We start from the raw sequence: 18,718 nt of genomic DNA on the forward strand, positions 1-18,718 counted from the left end.
GGAAGATCAAGCTCCGTTGTAGGTATGTTCATGTGAGATGCCCCGGGTCATCAAAATGGAGTGCACAGGGACTTCCCTGGTGGCACAGTGGTTGCGAATCCACCTGCCAATGCAGGGGACACAGGTTCGATCCCTGGTCCGGGATGATCCCACATGCCGTGGAGCAACTAAACCCACAACTACTGAAGCCTGCACACCTAGAGCCCGTGCTCTGCAACAAGAGAAGCCACTGCAATGAGAAGCCTGCACACTGCAACGAAGGGTAGCCCCCGCTCGCCGCAACTAGAGAAAGCCCGTGCACAGCAACGAAGCCCCCCCCAAAAGGGAGTGCACAGATAAATAGGAGCTCAGAAGAGGGGTCGAAGCTGAATATTTATTGGAAGTCATTAGGTAATAGGTGGCACTTAAAGCTATAGGAGTAGACAGATTACCCAGAAAGAAAGTGTGGATGGGGCCTAGCTAAATAGCTAACGTTTGGTAAGTACTTATAACACCTGAAACTGTTTTGTAAGTATTAACTCACTTCATTCTCAGCAACTCTATAAAGTAGTAAAATTATTATCATCCCCAGTTTGTAAATGAGAAAAAAAGGCACAGAGAGGTGGAGTAACTCTACAGAGGGTAAATGGAAGGGCTGGAATTCAACAAGGCAGTTTGGTTCCAGAGCCAAACCCCCAGGCTTTACTACCTGCATAGCTCCTAAACATCAGGCTATAGTATCTAGTACTGAGCCTAGAGCTGTGCCATCAGTACAATAGCCACGAGACACGTGTGGCTACTAAGCACTTGAAATGTGCCTGTACTGAATTGCTTTGCTAGGAAGTGAGATACACACCAGATTCAAGAAGGAAAGAGAGCAAGAGAGAGGAAGGAGGGGAGGAAGGGAGGGAGAGAGGGAGAAAGGGCAAGCTCTCATTTATATTTTTAATATTGATAACATGTTGAGATGATAATATTTTTAAAATGTACGTATTTATGGCTGCGTTGGGTCTTTGTTGCTGCGCGCAGGCTTTCTTTAGTTGCTGTGAGCGGGGGCTACTCTTCGTTGCGGTGCGCGGGCTTCTCATTGCGGTGGCTTCTCTTGTTGCAGAGCACGGGCTGTAGGCGCACAGGCTTCAGTAGCTGTGGTGCGCAGGCTCAGTAGTTGTGGCGCACGGGCTTAGTTGCTCTGCGGCATGTGGGATCTTGCCAGACCAGGGCTTGAACCCGTGTGCCCTGCATTGGCAGGCAGATTCTTAACCACTGCTCCACCAGGGAAGCCCTGAGATTATAATATTTTATACATATTGGATTAACTAAAATATATTATTAAAATTAACTTCACTTGTTTTTAGTGTTTTTTTAATTAATTGTTTATGCTCCTTCCCAATCTATTTCTATTGGACAGTGCTAATCTAGCACAGGGGTGGCTTGACCTCAGTCCCACTTGACATTTTGGGTTGGAAAATTCTTTATCGGTGGGGCTGTTCTGTGCGTCGTTGGGTGTTTAGCAGCTTCCCTGGCCTCTACTCACTACGTGCCAGTCGTACCTGCCCCAGTCGTGACAATTAAAACTGTCTCTAGATAATACCAAACGTCCCCTGGGGGAGAAATCACCCCCAGTTGAGAACCACTGGTCTAGAGAAACCCCAAGATTTAGGTGTTGAGTAGAAGAGAAAGAGCTGCCAGAGGAGACTGAGAAGGAACAGCCGGGAGGTGGAGGAGAGCCAAGGGTGGGTGTTACAGGAGCCAGAGAGCGTTTCAAGTACTTGGTCATGATCATTTAAAATGTCAGTCAGATCACATCACTTCCTGCTCAAAACCATCCAGAGGCTTCCCATCACATTCAGAATGAAATGCCAACTGTTTACCGTGGCCTATACATAGGGTGACTCTATAATTTATCATCTAAGCCTGGGGCACCTCTGAGAGTGAAAGGAGGCAACACTAACTATGCCAAGACAGTCCAGGGCATTACTGGATGTATGGCCACCCTAAGCCCTGGGCCCTGCCCCTGCCCTGCTCACTCAGCCACTAGAGCCTTCCTGCCTGCCCTTCCACCGAAATTTCCTGCTTGTAGCTGCTGCAGGACTTCGAATTCGTCGTTCCATCTATCTGGAAGCCTCTTCTCCTTGATGGTCTCAGATTAATTATCTCACTCTCTTCAGGTCTTGGCTCAAATGTTACATCCTTAGAGAGAACTCTCCTGACCCTCTGTCTAAAACAGCGACCGATTTCCTGCTCACTGTGTGTCCCGTTTCACATCACCTTATTTGGTTTGGCCAAAAAGTTCGTTCTGTTGTTTTTTCCGTCCGATGGCTCTAGTAGCGCTTAGTTGTCTTTAACTTCATTCGAAACAATTATGTTAGATTGTATTGTGACAGCTGTCATATCAGCATGCATTAAAAAAATACTTATCAAAATTGGTGAATTTTTGTGTAGCCATTTTCATATTGAAAATGAAAAAAAAGCAACATTTTCAGCATATTATGCTTTATTATTTCAAGAAAGGTAAAAACACAACTGAAACGTAAAAAAAAGATTTGTGCAGTGTATAGAGAAGGTGCTGTGACTGATCGAACATGTCAGAAGTGGTTTGCGAAGTTCTGTGCTGGAGATTTCTCGGTGGACGATGCTCCACGGTCAGGTAGACCAGTTGAAGTTGACAGCGATCAAATCGAGACATTAATTGAGAACAATCAATGTTATACCACGCGGGAGATAGCCGACATACTCAAAATATCCAAATCAAGTGCTGAAAATCATTTGCACCAACTTGGTTATGTTCATCACTTTGATGTTTGGGTTCCACATAGGTTAAGCGAAAAAAACCTTCTTGACCGTATTTCCGCCTGCGATTCTCTACTGAAACGTAATGAAAATGTCTCATTTTTAAACAAATTGTGATGGGCGATGACAAGTGAATGCTGTCCAATAATGTGGAATGGTGGAGATTGTGGGGCAAGCGAAATGAACCACCACCAACCACACCAAAGGCCGGTCTTCAGCCAAAGAAGGTGATGTTGTGTATACATGGTGGGATTGGAAGGGAGTCCTCTATTAAGAACTCCTTTCAGAAAACCAAACGATTAATTCCAACAAGTACTGCTCCCAATTAGACCAACTGAAAGCAGCACTCGATGAAAACGTTCGGAATTAGTCAATAGAAAACGCAGCATCTTCCATCAGGATAACACAAGATCACATGTTCCTTTGATGACCAGGCAAAAACTGTTACAGCTGGGCTGGGAAGTTCCGATTCATCTGCTGTATTCACCAGACATTGCACCTTTGGGTTTCCATTTATTTCGGTCTTTACAAAATCCTCTTAATGGAAGAAAATTCAGTTCCCTGGAAGACTATAAAAGGCACCTGGAACAGTTCTTTGCTCAAAAAGATAAAACGTTTTGGGAAGATGGAATTATGAAGTTGCCTGAAAAATGGCAGAAGGTAGTGGAACAAAACGGTGAATACATTGTTAAATAAAGTTCTTGGTGAAAATGAAAAATGTCTTTTATTTTTACTTTAAAACCAAAGGAACTTTTTGGCCAACCCAATACTTTATAGCATCTATTAATCTCACTGACATTATCTGTTGATATATTTATCATCTGGGTCCTCCATCACAAGGTAAACTCATTGAGGGTAGACACTGGTTTCTCCTTTTCCCTGCTGACTCTCCAGCACCTAGCACAGTGCCTGGCATGCAGTAGGTGTGCAATAAATACTTGCTGGCAGAATAAACTCATTTAAGAAGCTTGACTGTGATGGGAAAGTAAGCTAGGACAATAGCTGGAGGAGATGTGTAGTCTGGGTTTGTTTGTTTTTGCTTTTGTTTTATTTATTTATTGAAAGAGAATTTAAAACAAAATAAATTTATTTATTTATTTTTGGCTGTGTTGGGTCTTCGTTGCTGTGCGCGGGCTTTCTCTAGTTGTGCAGAGCAGGGGCTACTCTTCATTGCAGTGTACGGGCTTCTCATTGCAGTGGCTTCTCTTGTTGCAGAGCATTGGCTCTAGGCACGCGGGCTTCAGTAGTTGTGGCACACGGGCTCAGTAGTTGTGGCTCGCAGGCTCTAGCGCGCAGGCTCAGTAGTTGTGGTGCACAGGCTTAGTTGCTCCGCGGCACGTGGGATCTTGCCAGACCAGGGCTTGAACCCGTGCCCCCTGCATTGGCAGGTAGATTCTTAACCACTGCTCCACCAGGTAAGCCCTTTCGTTTTGTTTTACAATGGAAGTGAGTAGGGCATGGTCCAAGCAGCAGGAAACCATCCCTCTGTGGGATTTTATGAAGAGGCTTCCACCTTGACTGTGAAGTTCTTAGGGGTGGGAATCATTTGTGTTGTTCTTATTATGTCTTTCAGTGCCTAGTAAAGTGTCTAGCGCATAGTAAGCATTTAACATTGTTGTGAAATAAATAAATGATAATGATAACAACAATAAAAATAAATTCTTATTGCACCCTTACTGCACCATGTACCAGGCACTGTACTATTTGACATGTATTAACTCATTTAAACCTCATAACAACCCTATTATTATCTATTATAATCCCATTTTACTGAGACATAGGGAAGTTAAGCAACTTATCAGAGATCACACAGCTAGTAAGTGGTAGAGCTGGGACTCCACCCAGACAGGTTGGCACCAGAGTCTTTTTTTTTCTTTTAAATACAGTTTTTAAAAATACATATATTTATTTATTTTTGGCTGCATGAGGTCTTAGTTGCGGCACACAGGATCTTTGTTGCAGCATGCGGGATCTAGTTCTCCCACCAGGGATTGAACCCAGGCCCCCTGCATTGGGAGCGAGGAGTCTTACCCCTAGACTGCCAGGGAAGTCCCGGCACCAGATTCTTTCTGGTAACTGTGGCATTGTGCATTTAGAGTGGGGTAGACCAATCAGAAGCCTCCTACGATAGGCCAGGCAATAGGGACTGGTTTAGAGGGGAAGAATACAGAACAAATCCACGTGATGCTGGGCTCCTGTCTGGATGACTGAGTGGGTGAAGGTGACAGGCACCAATGGGAAACACAGGAGAAGGTAAGCTCAGTGTGGCCATGCTGTTTGTGAGACCCATGGGACACCCAGGAGGAGAGCCCGGGGAGATGTCTGGGCCGGAGTAGAGATTTGGGGACTGGTAGCTGAAGCCATGGGGTACATGAGGTAACTCAAGGAGCTAGTGCAGAGCAAGAAGGAGGAGAACCTAGCATAGAACCCTGAGAAAAACAGCCAGAGAAACTCTGGGAGGAGGAGGAAAATTGAACAAGGATAGAGCACCTGGGGCCGAGGTCAGAGAATGCCGAGTAAAGGGCTCGGTGGCCAGTTCAGGGGCTCTAAGAGGAAGACCTGCAAACATGAGGTCACAGAGGCCTTGGCATGAATAAAGGCGTCAGAGGCAGGGGCCGTACCCCAGGGATCTGGAAGTGTCTGTGGAGGATGCAGAAGCAGGTTTGAAGAAAGAGCAGGTGAATGAGAGAGGGCAACACAGGCAACTGCAGAGGGCGGCAAGTCCTTAGGAGGAATTTGCTTGCTGATGGAGAGGGGTCAGGGAGAGGCAGAGGGGTGAGCCCAGAAGTAGCAGCTAGCCTCAGTCCAAAGGGAGGGAGGCAGAGAGGGAACCTGTACCCTCTCCACTTCTCCCATCCCCCTGCCCCAGAGCAGAATGAGCAGGAGAGATTTTCAGGGTCAGGTCTCAGCTCCAGTGACACTTTCTCAATCCCTGATCCCACAGTAGGTCAGCCCCCTTCTCCTAGGGCTGGTATTCAGATTAGGAGACTGACAGCGCCTGGGTGCCAATGGTTGGGTTGCATGTGGACCATATGTTGGAAGACGGTTCCAGCGCCCTTTGCTGGGCCAGACACTGAGCAACTAACTGCTGAGTGATGGAGGTATTGGGGGTCCCAGAGGAGAGGATGGTTGTCACAGAGATGCTCCGGGCAGCTGTTGGTAGTTATTAATTGTGCAATAATTTATGTCTGTCTCTGGGACATAAAGGCAAAACCCAAGCAGTTTGCTCCCCATCGTCTCCCCATGCCTAGCAGTGTTTGGCATGTAGTAGGTGTTTGGTAAATATTGGAGAGTAACTAGTGATGGGGAGGGGAGCTGGGGGGCTCCTGAAGGCCTCTACCTTCTCTGTGGAGGAGGTAGTGCCCAGTCCCAGGGAAAACAGCAGAGTTACAATGGGCAGAATCCTGGCCCAGGGCCTGGGGAGAGTGGCTGGAGCACCTGGGTGCCACTCAGCTCTCCCTCTGTAGGCCCTTGTCCCTCTCCTTGTGTCTGTGGACATTGAGACTCAGAGAGGGGCAAAACATCCTTAGGGCCACACAGTGAGGCAAGAGGTGAGCCAGGATAAGAAAGGACTCCCTGTGCCTTGGTTTTCTCATCTGTAAAATGGGATGATAACAAAGCTACTCACTCCATAAGCTTGTTGTGAGGATTACATGAGGTAAGATGCATAGCACAGTGTCTGGTGTTTTTATGTTTTTATTTTTATTTTTTTTTGAAAGTTTAGTTTATTTATTTTATTATATTTATTTTTGGCTGCATTGGGTCTTTGTTGCCACGTGCGGGCTTTCTCTAGTTGCGGCGAGCAGGGGCTACTCTTCTCATTGCAGTGGCTTCTCTTGTTGCAGAGCACAGGCTCTAGGCACTGTGCTCTAGGCGGGCTTCAGTAGTTGTGGAACTACTGAAGTTGTGGAACGCAGGCTCAGTAGTTGTGGCTCGTGGGCTCTAGAGCGCAGGCTCAGTAGTTGTGGCGCACAGGCTTAGTTGCTCCGCGGCACGTGGGATCCTCCCGGACCAGGGCTCGAACCCGTGTCCCCTGAATTAGCAGGCGGATTCTTAACGACTGCGCCACCAGGGAAGTCCTGTGCCTGGTGTCGAGAAAGAGCACTTGGTAATGTTAGCATTTGGACTCAGCCTCTGTCTCCATGTGTTTTCTCCCTAGGTGACTCATCTACTCCCATGCCTTTACCTCCTATAAGCCAATGACTCCCCAGTTTTTATCTCTAATGCAGACATTTTCTCTGAGCTTCAGACTCATCCAACTGCACCGTCCGTCTCCTTACACTCAGTTTGGCCCACCTATATGCCAAGACCTAACCGGGTGTGCCAGGCCTGCCTTGGATGTCCCCCAGGCTCTCTTTGCCAAGGCCCACACCGACAGGGCCTCCAGCCCAGATGTCAGGTACCCCCATCACCACTTTCCTGCTCAGTGTTCTGTCCTGAGAACAAACTGAGCCTCCTTGCCTCCCCCGCTTCCTGACCCCTGCTCCCCCCAGGCCCTTCCTGTCCTCCCCTTGCCCTCCTCCCCTGCTCCCCTGGGACCCATCCGTGCTCACTCCCCACCTCCCCAGCTGCCACCACAGCTGGTCACTGACGGAATGTGCAGCTGCTGAGAGCCACATGTGCGGAACAGGTGGTGCACATCCACCCCTGGGGCCAGTGGGGGTGGGAGCTGGGACCATCTGTCTGTGTCTGTTTGTCTGCGTACAACACACACACACACACACACACACACACACACAATCCACAGCTCCTTGTTCAGGGGAAGTGGTGCACAGTATTGCTTTGGTTCCCTTCGCCATCCACAGGCTGCAGAATTCATGGAAGTCTTGCTCCATCTACAGGGGTCCAGTGGCCCCGGCTCAGGACCCCTGAAAGCAGACAGGCTGGGCTGGCCCAGCTGTCCTGATGCTCATATATTCCCCATGCCTGTGTGCAGGCAGCGCAAAGCTCCACAGAGGCTGCCTGGGGCCAGAACGTCCAGCTGGGTGATTAGGGCCTTCCTAGCTTTCTCAGGCCCTGGGGGGTGGCCTGCAACAGAGGAATCCGGAGACCTCAGACACATCCCAGAGCCCCCTTGGCAGCTTCCAGAGGTTCCGCTGCTGGGGTGGCGCCAGCGGCATCTGTCCTGGTTCCCACACTCTGGCCTTTCTGGAATCTCCACAGATTTCCCTTCCTTGTGTACATGATGTCAGCAGGACAAGGACACTGGGAGTGGAGGGAGGGGAGGGACTGGGGACACCATGCTCCCTGGAGTCAGATGGCCATGAGGGGCTGGGGTGGGGGAGAGCCTGGAGGACGACTTGGCCTGTGGCTCCCAAGCCTGACTGGGGCCTGACACTGCCCTGTGCATTCTCGTGCCCCTCACCATCTCTGGAGGTCTCAGTTTCCTCATCTGTAAAATGGAACTAAGACTAGCACCCACTGTCTAAGGTCAATATAAAGGCTGTAAAATCCTCAGCCTTGATGGAGGTCCTTCATGGTCTGGGCACAGCTCACTCACTACTTCCCTGACCTCCACCCCAGTCCTGCCATTTCTCTTATGTTTTAGGACACATAACATAGGTTCATGTCTCTGAGTCTTTGTATTCTGTCTATTTTGAAAGTCTTTCCCTTTTCTATCTGGAAAACTCCTACTCAGCCTCCAAAGCCCGGCACAAAAGTCTCTCTCTCTAGGAAGCCTGTCCAACCTCCCTTGGGCACTGGTACTGCCTCCTTGTACCTCTGTGTTTCCCTCCCCATACCGCTGCTGTCTGCTTACCTCCCCTGACTGTGGCTCCTCAGAGAGCTGTCCTTCCTGGGGTGGGCTCTCAGGAGCCCAGGCACAGCACTCTGCAACCTGCGGTGTCAGACCATAATCAGGACATGGCTCTAGGCCTGGCCTCGGCCCTAATGCTGCCGGGTAGAACTTCCCACCTGTACCCTTTGGTCTGGTCTTAACAAGCAGAAGAAATACCTTAGTCCTCACCAACTGCCAAGGCATTTCTTAAACCCAGAGCCCTTAAATCCCCCTTTCCCCACCCAGGCCAGCCAAGCCAAAGTCCCACTGTACAGATGGGGAAAACTGAAGCCCAGAGAAGGGAACTTAGCAGCAGGGACAGGATTAGAACTGAGGTCTCTTACCCCAGTCCAAAGCCCCGAGGCCCTTTTCTCTACCCTGAACCTCCCTCCTGGACAGAGGATCTGGAGGCTGGGAAGTGATGATGGGGTCAAGGCCGGGCATGGGTTGGGTGGGAGCCCCAGGCTTGGAAAGCAGCTGTCCCTCACCTCTGGCTATGGCTGGAATCGGATTCCACCATGTCCCCTGGCGGTGACAGGGAAACCACACTTCTATTCCGCCACTCAGTAATGATGGAGACTTGTAAGACCATCAGACAAGCTATCCTGAGGGGCAGATGGGTGTAGGGCTTACGGCCCAGAGAGGGTGTGTCATTTAGGTCTTCTAGAAGACGGATGCTAAGGTGAATTAGAGGTGCAAGAGATTTGTTGAGGAAACGGCTTGTAAGGATAGAGGGAAAGAACAGGAGGAAGCAGGAAGAGCCTTCTGACCGTGATGGAAGTCTGACACCTGTGAAGGGGAGGGAGCAAACAGGAGGATTGGGTAGGAAGAGCCCCAGACTGCAACGCAGCTCTGAGAAAGTCTCGGTCAGGCCCAGGGTAAAAACTGTGCATTAGAGGAGCCTCAGGTAGGGAAGAAATAGCCCCAGTCACTGACCCAGAGCAGCCCAGGGAATGCAAACTATATGCAGATCCACAGAGACAGCAGCTGAAGGAGTTAATGACACTCCCTGCAGCCAGTCCCCTTGAAGGCAGGTACGAGTGATGTACCCTCCCGGTAGCTGCAGAGGGTACGTGCTTTGCAAGGTCACCCAGCCCAGCAAGCAGTTGACAGGTTCTCATGCCTGGGCTGTGGCTGCAGTATGCTGACACAGGGATGCGCTTTAAGCCACCTGGATCTTCACAGGGCTTCTAAGGGGGACTTTGTCAGACAAATGAAAGAATGAAGATTCGGGTGAAGTTGGGTGAAATTATGGTGTTTCAGAGAGAATAGTACTGAATTTGGAACAACAGCCTGGCATTAAATTTCCTTTTTGCATTTACCGATATGTGTCCTCAGACAAGTTGCTTCCTGTCTCTTAAGACCGGGTTTTCACTTTTTTCTTGATGTGGTTGGAAATACTCACCCATGCTTCTCCTGCCCAGATCCAGAAACAATGGGGCAAGGGGAACCAATAGCTTTATCTTGGGAAAGATGGCTCGGCTTCTTACAGAGGTACCCGTTAAAGACCAATTCTCAAACTTTTCCCCTGGAGTAACCCAAATGGCAGAAAATTATTTGTACTTCCTCTGCGATTCAGGGTGGCATATCTCAAACTAGCGATGTAAGGTCTGGGAATTCCCTGGAGGTCCAGTGGTTAGGACTCCATGCTCTCACTGCCGAGGACCTGGGTTCAATCCCTGGTAAGGGAAATAAGATCCCACATACAAGCCTCGAGGCACGGACAAAAACAAGCAAACAAAAAACAATGTAAGCTCAAATTTTCTTATGTGTGTTTAATCTTAAAATGTACATGAGAGAGTCAGTATAGTGTAGCACTTAAGATACACAGTCTGGAGCCAGACAGCTTGAGTTTAAATTAAGCTCTGCAATTAACTAGCTAAGGACCTTGAGTGAGTTACCTTACCTCTCCGAGCCTCAGTTTCCTCATCTGTAAAATGAGGATAACAGTAGTAACTGCTTCATAGCGTTATTGTGAGGATGAAATGAATTGGTTTGGATTAAGTGTTTGAAACAGAGTCTATTCTGTTCACCATTAAGACATGAATTTGTAGTTTTATTTCTTGAGTGACCTGTTTATAAAAAATGGTTTTTTTTTTAAATGACTCATGGGCAAGTAAAACTGACCATCAATAAGAAAAAAAAAAGACAAAGAAAGATAGCACGTAGTTCTCAGGTCTTGGAAGAGCTTTGCAAGTGGAAAGGGGGGTGCACAGAGGAGGAGAAGGACTTTTTTCCCCTATTTCTCCGTCCCATTGCTCCTTCTTTTTCTGTTCTAAGCCACAGCCACATCTCTACCATATTATGGGGGTTTTGCTCCCAAATCTGGTCCAAGATCATGTCAGAAAATAGAAGATTTAGTTCTGGCACCAGAGGGTTGAGTCTGTTCATCCAAGGTCCGGGTAGGAAAGGGTGTTAGGCCACCGCCCCTCTCTCCTCCCCTCCCTCCACTTCTGCCCTTCCCCTCACCTTAAATATGGTCCATTGGCTACAAACCAGTGTAACCACCGGCCTTACGGACATTATAAAAACTTCACAGTGAGACCAAGACGTCTCAGAACACAAAGTTTCCATGGCGTTTCCAAGTGGGTGACCCAAGGGATCCTGAAAGAGTATGCTGGATGGGGGGTATCAGGAAGGAAGAAGATGAGGCGCCACATTTCTCCTTATCCCTGGTGACTTGGGTGGGAAGTGGGGAACTTCAGGTTGGAGAATCAAGGAGGCACTTTTTGGTCTAGTCTTTTTTTAAAGTATTTTTTAAAACTTTATTTTATTTTTTGCATTTGGGTCTAGTCTTAACCGGTGGAAAGGAAATGATTAAGATAAATGTAGAGGCCCCTAGTTATACCAGGCTGATGAGGGTGTAATAATACGTGGGAGCCTCCAAGACAGCCCCTGATTATCTCCACTCCCTGGCATTTCATACCCTTGTGTCGTCCCCTCTCACACTGGATCAGGTTGCTCTTTGTGATCAATAGAATATGGTACACATGATAATATGTCACTTCTGAGGCTAGGTCATAAAAGACTTTTTGGTTTTTGTTTTTTTGCCTTTTCAAAGCTTTATTTTTTTTTTTATTGGAGTATATAGTTGCTTTATACTGCCATCAGTTTCTGCTGTACAGCAAAGTAAATCAGCCATACATATACATATATCTCCTCTTTTTTTGGATTTCCTTCCCATTTAGGTCACCACAGAGCACTGAGTAGAGTTCCCTGTGCTACACAGCAGGTTCTCATTAGTTATCTATTTTACACATAGTAGTGTATATATGTCAATCCCAATCTCCCAATTCATCCCACCACCACCACCCGCTTTTCCCCTTGGTATCCACACGTTTGTTCTGTACGTCTGAGTCTCTATTTCTGTTTTGCAAATGAGATCATCAATACCATTTTTCTAGATTCCACAAATATGCATTTAATATACAAAATTTTTTTTCTCTTTCTGACTTCACTCTGTATGAGAGTTCTAAGTCCATCGACATCTCTGCAAATGACACAATTTCATTCTTTTTTATGGCTGAGTAATATTCCATTGTATATATGTATCACAAAAGACAGTTTTTTAAAGCAAGTTTGCCTTGTTCTCTCTTGGATTACTCTGGGGGAAGCCGACAGCTATGTTGTGAGGACACTCAGGCCATCCTGTGGCAAGGAACTGAGGCTACCTGCCAATAGCCATGCGAGTGCACCATCTTGGAAGCAGATCCTCCGTCCCCAGTCAAGTCTTCAGATGACTGCAGCCCTGCTGACAGCTTGATGACAACCTCATGAGACACTCTGAGCAAGAACCACCCAGCTAAGCTGCTTCTGGATTCCTGCCCCATAAGACTGTGAGATAATAAATGTTTGTTGTTTTGAGCAGTTAAGTGTTGGACTAATTTGTTACATAGCAACAGATAACTAATCCACTGTAAGACTCCCATGCCTTTGGTTTACTTTTTAGAGAGATATTCAAAATACTTTACAACCAGTTCAGAAACGACGTTGGCTGCAAACAGCTGGCTCCGAATTCAATCATTCAGTTATAGGCAGGTTGATTCACAGCCACTTAGTCTGGCTCCCATAACTAATACTCTGTCGGGCTATGGGAGAAAGAACCGCAGACCTCAATATTGTTCAAGGGAGGAAGTGATCCGTCCCTCATGATACATAGAGTTTTGAGGGATCCTAGTTGAGGAAGTTGTGTGTGAGATGAGCCTTGACGGGGCCTCAGCGGATGGAGGTGAAGGGAAGCGTGGGAGAAATGAGGGTGATGGACAGGATGGAAGAGAGGTATCGGCCCTAGGTTGGGTTTGCTGTGGAGGGGGCTGAGGTGCAGGAGGAAGGACGATGTGAGGGCTGAGGCTGGAGTCTGAGTCAGCCCCTGCTTCCTCCAGCTCACATGCTTTCTCAGCACCTCTTCTTCCTCCCACTGCATCCCCCTGCCCCTCCGCCTTGGTAGTTCCAGATGGGAACGTTGAGTCCACGCCAAGAGCACTGCTGGAGGAAGCTTGCCTTCTGATGGGCTCAGGCTGCTGTCCATCACAGAATCTCACCTCAGGGTGGTCTTCGTGTGGGTGGGGAGGGTCTACGGAGAGACACTGGCACCCACGGATGGAACCAATCCCAGGCCTGCTCACTCCTTGCATCCCCAGTGGCATTTCTTTTTTAAAAAATTTTTATTGGAGTATAGTTGATTTACAATGTAGTGTTAGTTTCAGGCGTACAGCAAAGTGAATCAGTTATACATATACATATATCCACTCTTCCCATTGGCATTTCTTAAAGGGACCCTAAGCCAGTTTGTGAATACAATTGTGAGGGGGGACAAGAAGGCAACCTAAGTTTATTTTAAAAAGTCTTCTATTTATTTGAATGGCTTTTGAGAAGCAGAAGGCCAGGTCGTAACATTAGGTATGGGACGAGCACAGGGATCCACACTGACCAGCACGTAGCACCCTGTATTGTGTGAGTTGGCAAATGCCGCAGAGCCAGACTGAGCTGGGGCCTTTGGAGGTTGAGGGCAGATCACGGAGGGACCCCGCTGGGAAAAGTGTGAGCAGTCTCACCCCCAGGCAAGGGAAGTCCCACAGATGAAGAAACACAGGCCCCAACTGTTTAAGGAGGCACTTATAGGTTTACTATGGAAAGCAACCCAGAGAAGTTAGGTTATAAGGAAGACCAGGGCAGCCCATGTTTGCAAAAGACAGAAGTAGACCTATCATAAACCAAATGGTATAAAATAGGGCTTCTGGGGCTTCCCTGGTGGCGCAGCGGTTGAGAGTCCGCCTGCCGATGCAGGGGACGCGGGTTCGTGCCCCGGTCCGGGAAGATCCCACGTGCCGCGGAGCGCCTGGGCCCGTGAGCCATAGCCGCTGAGCCTGCGCGTCCGGAGCCTGTGCTCCGCAACGGGAGAGGGCACAGCAGTGAGAGGCCCGAGTACCGCAAAATAAATAAATAAATAAATAAATAAAATAGGGCTTCTGACAGGTAGATACAAGCCTACTATGTGTCGAGACTTCATTTTAAATCTTGTGTTAAATTGGGGGAACAGAGATGCTTTTAGGTAGAAACTAGAACTTAAGGATATGTGTGCTGTTAATAAAAAGTTTGTATGTACACAGTTTAAAACACACAAGGAATGAACTAGGTTATCCTTAAGTTTTCTTAAAGATCCAAAGCTCTGTGAGTCTGAGTGTAATATTCTCAGACTCCATTACTCAGTTCTGAAAAACCCCATTCGCTGGCCCTGGGTCAGAGGGTGCACACTGGAAATTCAAAGGCCGGATCTGGCCTGTAAGATGTGGTTTCTCTGGCATGCACAGTGTTTTCTAAATTCAGAATTCAGTTGCCAACATTTAAAAGTCCAGATTTCTAGCTCCTCTTGGAAAATGGGGAGGAATATCTGGCACCAGCAGGCCACATTCCCACACGGCAGCAACCGTGTCAGACTACAGCATATGTGTTCCGCATTTTGCTACAGTCCTTGCCTAATCCTCCTTGCTCATTGATGTTTCCCGCCCAGCCCTTGGAGGCATCAGAGTTTGTGACCTGGCACAGGTGTCCAGTCTATGGCAACCTCACGATTTCCTAGCTGGTGCAGCTATAAACCTAGACTTGAGGCTTCTACCCTAATTCCGTAGCAGAGCCATCTTAGCAGTTGGCCCGTGAAGGCGTACTCACCTGCAGGCCAGGAGTGTGGGAATCGGCGACCCCATCTGCAGAGTTTTGGTTTGTCTTACAGTAACTGAAAAGTTGCCAGCCGTATTTCATTTTCATAAATTGAACCCAAAGGCCTCTTGGGGATGGCCCATCAGGGAGATACTTCCTGATCAAGGCCAAGGGTAAGTCACTTCTGGGCCAGACTAGAACACCCAAGCAGAGGAAGGAATCCCAGCCTAGGCTGGGCTGGGCCAGGAGGGCAGGGAAGACGGCAGCTTTCCTAGCCATGGCCATGAGATGACCAAGGCAGCTGGGTACAGTTGGCAGCTTTTATAGATGCCTAGGAGGTACCACTCATGGTGTGAATGGCTCCATCTGCCTTTGTTCAGTGCACAGTCTGCCCAACTGTACATGTTGGACTCAGGACTGTCAAGGGGAGGGAAGAAATAAATGTAGATGGTGAGGCAGGTGCAGCCAAAAGTGATTCTACCACTTTGTCCCCAAGGCTGCAGGGATAAGGGGCGGGGGAGGCAGAGGGTTAGGAGCCAAGACCTTGTCGGCCAGAGGCTAGAAGCTGGAGAGATAGATAAGGGCCTCAGAGAGCCCCACACTGCGTATGTGCAAATGCCCATGAGATGATAGGGAGAGCTAGAACTAGTCCCAGGAAGCAGGGCTGGCCATCAGTATGTGGGGCCCAGGACCCTTAGTTAACAGAGATAACCAACCTGTACACACACACACACTCAGTCTTCAGCAGAGATATCTGCCCCATTACATACACCCACAAAAGCATGCATACATGCAGTTTTAATGCTGTTGCACACACTCATATGAGTGTGTCCATACATGCAATCACAGTGGTTGTTGGTAAGAGCTGTCAGCTCATCACACAGTTATGCTTAGCAGCACCTAAAGTCCTTTTTGGCTAAGCTACTTGCGGGAGTCCAGCACGGCACCAAGTAGCATGGAAGGAGAGAAAAGTAACCAGGGAAGAAAACCATTAACTATGGCCAGCAGTGGAGTGTTGGCCTGCAGTGCCACCTACTGGTAGGAGGGGTATTTGTGCTTTGCTTGAAGACCATGAAACCTGGGACACTGCTTCTCAGGCAACCTCCTCTAAGGAAGCCACCAACACAGGATGCCGTTCTTCCTCCTTTTTGTGTTCTGCCTGAGTGGGGTGAGACTCTGGCATCCTCAGAGTTGCAGCACAACATTGGGGAATGAACATTCAGGGCCTTGCACGCCCCCAGGAAAGCAATATCCAACACCAATAGGGATGGCAAATAGGTTTTTCATCTTTCATGCCAACTCCAACCCACTGGTAGTAGCTGCCTGGAATGCTGGATTGAGAAGGATTCTGAGGTCAAGTCTGGGCTTAGCGTAGAAGATGGGACAGTGCCAGCAACCATGGCGGTAGGTAGGACCACTTCTACACTTGCCATTCCCTACATCGGCAGATTTCTCCGGATTCACAATTCCATCATAAGGGTACGCGTGTTTGTTGCTCACTCCCTAATACCACAAGAAAACTGTCATTCCAACTTTCACTGGAGTTTTCTCTCTCACTTGATCAGTAACTTCTGAGCCAGCTAAAGTCCTCACTGGGACCATCTTCTTGAAGAGCTTGTTCTTGCTTCCACAGAGAGCATATAGATGACTTGTTAGATCTGGGTCCTTAAGTCAACATGGGGCACTTCACTTTACCCAAAATTAATATTTACCTAAGGCCCATCCATCTACCAGCACTTATTACTTCTCAAGAGGCCCCTCAAAGGCAATGATGAGCTGAGAACTACATAGCCGTGCTGAGCAGAGGCCAGCCAGCTGGGCTCAGCCCTAGGCAGGGGTCCTGCTCCCTGCCCCTCACCCAGCAGCTTGGGAGAGCACACTAAAATCAGATGTGAGCATCAACATTCCAAATTACAACAGGCCACGGGTCACTTGAAAATAGTCAAACTTTGAAATCGTCAATCCTCAGATGCCAAGGGTCTGCTGGGTTTAGCATCAAGGCTCTCAGTTAGTGCCTGCCATCCCTGACGATGCCTGCAGATGGGCACAGAGATGTCTTGTGCTGCCCCCTCTGCAAACAAGCCAGCCTCTACCTCCGAATGCTTAGGTGGATGTAAGCTGGACTCTCCCACTGAGGAGCGTGCCAGGGATGTTTGCCTTAACCCAGGGGTCAGCAAACTCTTTCTGCAAACAGCCAGAGAAATATTGGGTCGGCCATAAAGTTCGTTCGGTTTTTTCGTAGGATGGAAATGAAAAACCCAAACGAACTTTCTGGCTGACCCAATATTTCCAGCTCCTTGGTCTCTGTTGAAACAATTCGACTCCATTGCTATAGTTTGAAAGCTGAAGACAGATGTACACAAATGGGCATGACTGTATTCCAATAAAAGTTTCTTTGCAAAAACGTGGTGGGCTATATTTGGCCAAGGAGCTTTGCTTGCCAAACCCAGCATTAACCCAATAAGAACTGGGTTCTACAGAACTTGGGGTTGTCTGGAGGTGCTTTAGAATATCTGCAAATGTTTGGCCCTAGTTTAAATTCCTCCGAGCTATTTAGAAAGCTACAACAAAGATGTACCCTCTCGAGTCTATTATAGTATCTTAACATGCAGGGGGTCAACATGTTAACAGACTATCAAGGGAACGCCATTGCTATGAAGCTTCTCTTGCTACGTCTATGCACCTATGGGCCGTATGGCAAAAGAGTTAAGGGCCTGAGTCCCAGCATCAGACAGACATGAGCTTGAGTCCTCCCACTGCCACTTACCAGCTGTGTGACTTCGGGCAACTTACTTAATCTCTCTAAGCCAGCATGGCCAGGGGACCCCCAAACAGAGTGGACACTGGCCATCATGCTGGCACAGACTCCCAGAGCCCCTTTTTGCTGGATCGTGGGAAGACGAAGGGGCCAGGGCAGCTGAGGCCATGGGGAGGGGGAAGTCAGGGGCTCAGGCCAGCCCTATTTACAACCGTTATGGAGGCATTTCAATATTTTAATCGCCAGTTTAGCTGGACTGGTGCACACCAGTTGAGTATCATTATAATGCTGGATCCAGCTTGGATTTACACTTCTTGCTGGTTTCAACTTCTTCTGCTACATCCCCATCATTCTGATTGGGCTCTCAGAAAGCAGAGAGGGCTATTTTGCAGTGACCTTGGCAATCTCAGTGCATAGTAACAGGGCTTCTGTTTTGCTAAGCGGCAGTTTCCACTGGGTCTGGGACTTGGCTGGCAAGAATTTCCTGGGACGTGCTCTGCAGGCGCTGTCGGGGTGCCGTGCTTTGGGCCCCAGGGGTTCTGCATGTCAGGAGCTGTGGCTCCTCGGGCCCAGTGCTGCAGTCCATGGCTGGGCCTGGGGCTTTGGTGCTCGCGCGGCTTTTTAATTTGCTTGCTGATACAATAAGCGATGTTCTCCCCAGGACATCTCCTCATCCCTTGAAACAATCAGCAGGTGTGTCTGGCAGCTGTCTAAGCCTGCCCCCAAGACTTCTGGCCTTTTGTTCCAGACACTGAAAGCTTTTTTCCAGGCCTGAAATGCTCTTTTATGGTTTCAATAATAGAATTTGGACCCTAGTGTCTCTCATCGCTGAGGGCTGTCCAAGTCTATTAACAGTGCTCCAGTGAAATACACAGCTTTTACGGTGCCTTATCTTGCTGCTTCCCACATCACGCTTTCCTGCTTCCTGAGAGACCTGGAAGAATCAGGGGTGTTTATGGTGAGGCCCTGGGGGCAGGACCTCTTGGTCTCAGCATCCCTCGGTGCATCTTGATTAGGTGACATCCGGTGCTGCCCTCGCAGCGCGTGTGTCCACCCTGGTCACACAGCCTAGTGCCATGAAGTGAGCCTCGGCTGTGCCCAGCCTTGCAGGCTTCTCATGGCTACCAGCTGGCTCTGTGAGCCCTGGAGGCTCCCCCAAGGGGTGATTCTGACCCCAGAGGAAGGAGAAGCAGGCCTTTGTGTGGTTCGGCCAAGGTCAAGACTGACTGGGATTGAGTTCCTTCTCTCACTTCCTTTCG

Source organism: Delphinus delphis, chromosome 1 (genome assembly GCF_949987515.2).
Source record: "Delphinus delphis chromosome 1, mDelDel1.2, whole genome shotgun sequence".
Taxonomy (NCBI): Eukaryota; Metazoa; Chordata; class Mammalia; order Artiodactyla; family Delphinidae; genus Delphinus; species Delphinus delphis.